General features: G+C 47.4%; 1 long non-coding RNA gene across 1 annotated transcript; it reads right to left on the bottom strand.

Moving 5' to 3' along the window:
- Positions 1-1,732: 1,732 nt before the first annotated feature.
- LOC138436526 (uncharacterized) lies at positions 1,733-3,268 on the bottom strand. The gene is made up of 2 exons (XR_011255450.1): positions 2,100-3,268; positions 1,733-1,999 (listed from the first exon to the last, which is right to left on the bottom strand). It is a non-coding gene; the product is annotated as an uncharacterized lncRNA (long non-coding RNA).
- Between the last annotated feature and the right edge of the window lie 1,458 nt (positions 3,269-4,726).

Raw genomic sequence — 4,726 nt, 5'->3', positions numbered from 1 at the left:
TATTTAAGGGATATTTGTTATGTAGCATAACCTAGCAAAATCTGACAAATACAGAAACTGGTCCCTAGAAGTACTGGCGACCACGAAAAGTTACAGCCCTTGCCCTGGAGTAGCTAACAGGTGACAAGGAGTCAGTTATTGGAGGTGGGAAACATGGCTACCCATGTTATACAGCGGGCTTCCCACATGACACTAGTGGTAAAGAACTCACCCGCCAGTGCAGGAGACCCAAGAGACATGGATTTGACCCCTGTGTTGGGAAAATCCCCTGGAGGAGGGCACGGCAACCCACTCTAGTATCCTTGCCTGGAGAATCCCATGAACAGAGGGGCCTGACGGACTATGGTCCATAGGGTCACAAAGAGTAGGACACCGCTGAAGTGACTTAGCACACGTTATTCAGTGGGAAACATTTAGGAGGCTTCTTGCCTATAATAGCCTTACAAAGCTGACACTATACAGCACTTGTGGTTTTAGTTGAAGCCTTTGAGAAAGAGAAATGTATAGAATATCCTGGTTGCTTTTCACTACATGTCATGGGTTGAATCAAGACCCCCAATTCACATGTTGAAGCCCTAATGCCCAGGACCTCAAAATATGACTGTATTTGCACGTGTGTTAGTCATTCAGTCATGTCCGACTCTTGAGACCCCATGGACTGTAGCCACCAGGCTCCTCTGTCCATAGGATTCTCCAGGCAAGAATACTGGAGTGGGTAGCCATTCCCTTCTCCAGGGGATCTTCCCGACCCATACAGGGCCCTTAAAGAGGTGATTAAGAGCAAGTGAAGTCATCAGGGTAGGTCCTAATCTAACATGACCGGTGTCCTTCTAAAAAGAAGAAACTTGCCCACAAACACCTACAGAGGAAAGAGGACATGAAAACAGGGAGAATATGGCCCTCTACACGCCAAGGAGAGAGGGCTGGAACAGACCCTTCCTTTCTGGCCTTCAGAAGGAACCAGCCCACTGACACCTTGACTGTGAGAGCCAGCCTCCAGAACTGTGAGAAAGTAAACTCCTGCTGTTCTTTGTTACAGTAGTTCTAGCAGACTCATACAGTGCCTTGCACACGTACTGTAGAAAAGAGACGCCCCCCAAAAGGAATTGGTCTGCTTGCAAGCAGGAAAGAAAGGGAAAATCCAGAAATGATGGATGTGCAGGGCTGAAAAAACGCAACTATTTCTCATCTCTACTGAATGAATGAGAAAGGAAGCAATTTCCAGGAGCCTAGTGCCCAGAGGCCTGGAGCCCATGGGAGGAAGCAGAGATGCCATCATGAGAAGGGAGTCCCCGTGGGATGCTGAGCTTGGGCATAAACACCTCCTGGAGAAAGGCACATCCCCAACCCCGCAAACAGCAGGAATTTACTTTCGCCCAGTCGGAAGTCCAGGCTGGAAGCCCAAGATCAAGGTGTCAGCAGGCTTGGTGTCTTCTGAGGCCTCTCTCCTTGGCTTGTAGACGGTCGTCCTCTCATTGTGCCCTCGCGTGGTTTCGTCTCTGTGTGCACGCTCAAGTCTGGTGTCCTTGTGTGCGTCTCTCTTCTTATAAGGACACCAGTGGGTTAGGACCTACCTCAATGACCTCACTGTAACTTAGTTACCTCTTAGGATGTCCCTGGCAGTCCAGTGGTTAGGACTCTGTGCTTTCACTGCCCAGGGTCCAGGTTCAATCCCTGGTCTAGAAGATGTGGCAAGTTGTGCGACTCGGCCAAAAATGAACAAACGAACAAATAAACAGATCAACAAAAAGTTAATTACCTCTTCCAAGACATCTCTAAACACAGTCACATTCTGAGATACTGATAGGTAGGACTTGGACAAGACCCCGATGCTGGGAAAGACTGGAGGCAGAAGGAGAAAAAGGGAGACAGAAGATGAAATGGTTGCATGGCATCACCGATTTGACGGACATGAACTCAGGCAAATTCCGGGAGATGGTGAAGAACAGAGAGGCCTGGCGTGCTGCAGTCCATGGAGTCACAAAGAGTCAGACACGACCTGTAAGTTGAACAACGACAACAACAGTGGAACTTCAACGTACGAATTTTGGGGAGACACAATTCAGTTGACAACTGTGTGTGAGACCAGAAAATATCACCTGTATCAAGAGAAGCGTGAGGCTGTGGGTGGGGGTGTTTAGCTGGCAGCTGGGCTGGAAGGTTGGAGACGTCTTACTCTGTAGGTCAGGCACCTCACTGCTCCTCCACTGGCCTCTCTCTCTCGTCCTCCCTATCTCTTGGGCTTCCTCACACGATGGTGGCTTTTCACGTGGCAGCTGGTTTCCAAGAAGGAGCACTCCAGGAAGGGTGAATGTAGAGGCCTCAGATCTCAGACGTCCCACAGCATCACATTGACTGCATTCTGCTTTTCAAAGCCAGTCCTGGGGCCATCCCAAATTCGGGGGTGGCGGGGGGGAAACACCTAGGTCTTGATGGGGCTTCCCCAGGCGGCTCAGTGGTAAAGAATCTGCCTGCTAATGCAGGAGATGTGGGTTCGGTCCCTGGGTCGGGAAGATTCCACATGCTGCAGAGCAACCAAGCCTGCGAGCCACAAGTACTGAAGCCTGTGTGCTCTATGGGCTGAGCTGCAACCACTGAGCCCAAGCGCTGGAACTACTGAAGCCGGCATGCTCGGAGTCTGTGCTCCGCAAGAGGAGCCACCACAGTGAGAAGCCCGAGCACAGCAATGGAAAGTAGCCCTGGCTTGCTGCAACTAGAGAACATCTGTGCCAAGCAACAAAGACCCAGCACAGCCAAAAATAAAATAAACAAATAAATAAATTTTAATTCAAAAAATTAAAAAAAAATTTTTTTTTAAAAATCAAGAGAGTTTTCAGTGCCCAGCCACCATTCTCAGTGCCTCCCATAAGTTAACTTTATTTACTCCTCCCAGAGACCTGATGAGGTTATGGGTCATCCTTATTCCCATCTTACTGATGAGGAAACTGAGGAACAGAATAGGTTAAGTCTGTGCTTCTCAACTGATCCGCAGTGAAGGCACTTAGGGGAGAAAATTTCCAAGCTCTGGGGAATGATACTTTTGTCACCCACACCGTCACAACTGGATGCAGGCGGTGCCAAACTGCTCTGAACATTTCTAAATCATTATCGGCCTCTATGCTTCCCCTATTGTGTCAACAAACAATGTGTGTCCAGCATCAGCCTGTGGACCATACTTTGGGTTACACAGGATCAAGTGGCTTGGCAAAAACCACACAGCTGATGAGTCACAGGGTCTGGGATCCGGATCTGAATTTGGGCTCTTGACCACTTACTCTGTCTGCAGGAGGATGGAGAAGGGTTTGGCCACTGAGCATAGATCATAATAAGAATCTGAGAAAGAAGGGAAGGAACACAGAGCAACTGAAAGGCCCATAGCTTGGTGTCAGAACTGGTCAGGAGTTTGTGCAAAATCCTAGAGGTTCTACCAAGAAAACTAGAAAGAAAGAAAAGAAAGTGAAGTCACTCAGTCGTGTCTGACTCTTTGTGACCCCATGGACTGTAGCCTGCACCAGGCTTCTCCGTCCATAAGATTTTCCAGGCAAGAGTACTGGAGTGGGTTGCCATTTCCTTCTCCAGGGAATCTTCCTGACCCAGGGATTTAACCCAGGTCTCCCACCTTGCAGGCAGACGCTTTACCCTCTGAGCCACCAGCGAAGAAAACTAGGGTAAGAACAAATTGGCTGCTAAGGAGCTCCCCTCGTGGTCCAGTTCGGTTAAGACTCTGCACTTCCAAGGCAGGGAGTGCAGGTTCGATCCCTGGTTGGGGAACTAAAACTCCACATGCAGTGTGGTTCAGCCAAAACTTTTTTTTTTTTTAAAAAAGAAAAGGACATATACATACCTGTGGCTGATTCATGTTGATATATGGCAGAAAGCAACACAATATTGTAAAGCAATCATCTCCAATTAAAAATAAATTAATTTAAAAGAAAAAGGCTATTCTGCTGAGGGTTGTGAATTTGATCCCTTTGAAGTTCTTTGTGGGAAAAGTGAATTCAGAAAACTCATTTAAATATTGTCGACTTGCTGGACTATGAAGTCACTCAGTGCCAAGACTGAGCCACGTGGAACCTCAGTTTTTATTCAGGTCATACTGACACTAGCCTGGAGAATCCCACAGACAGAGGAGCCTGGCAGGCTACAGTCCATAAGGTCTCAGAGAGTCGGACACGACTGCAGCGACTTGCAACAGCATGCAACACAGACATGAGCTTCGGTGTCTAAACCTCTCTTTCCACCCCAAAGAGTTTAAACCACCACACTGTGACCTACTGAGGTCTCAATGATCACTTTTGGAATTAATGAGTAATGAACGAACAGGTAAAGGGTCAGACAAAAGGTCTTTCTTACATGTCTGTTGTGTGCAAGATTCCAAGAGAGAATGCTGGGTGTGGAGGACCAGGAAGGGAAGTGAGCCCTCCAAATCTCAAAAGTGGCCATCGTTAAGTTACAGGATTAAAAGCGGTCTTATTACTAATATCTTCACTGAGCTTATCTGTATTCTTTATAATATCTGTAACAAGCCTGTCTTACTTTTGTAGTAAGAATGAAGTTATTTGGGAGAAAATAAACTGTCTTTTCTTGAAATGTGCCCCCAGTTTAATTGGAGAAAAGATGGTCAGATCATTGAGAGCAAGATCCAGGCAAATAGGTGCTCAATACATGTTTGGGTTAAATTTCAGTCATGTGTCAGGAAGGAGACCCTTTCTGAGAAGGGAGCTTT

This window comes from Ovis canadensis, chromosome 3, assembly GCF_042477335.2.
Source record: "Ovis canadensis isolate MfBH-ARS-UI-01 breed Bighorn chromosome 3, ARS-UI_OviCan_v2, whole genome shotgun sequence".
NCBI lineage: Eukaryota > Metazoa > Chordata > Mammalia > Artiodactyla > Bovidae > Ovis > Ovis canadensis.
The sequence above is the reverse complement of the archived record's forward strand: the minus strand, read 5'-3'. Positions and strand labels throughout refer to the sequence as shown.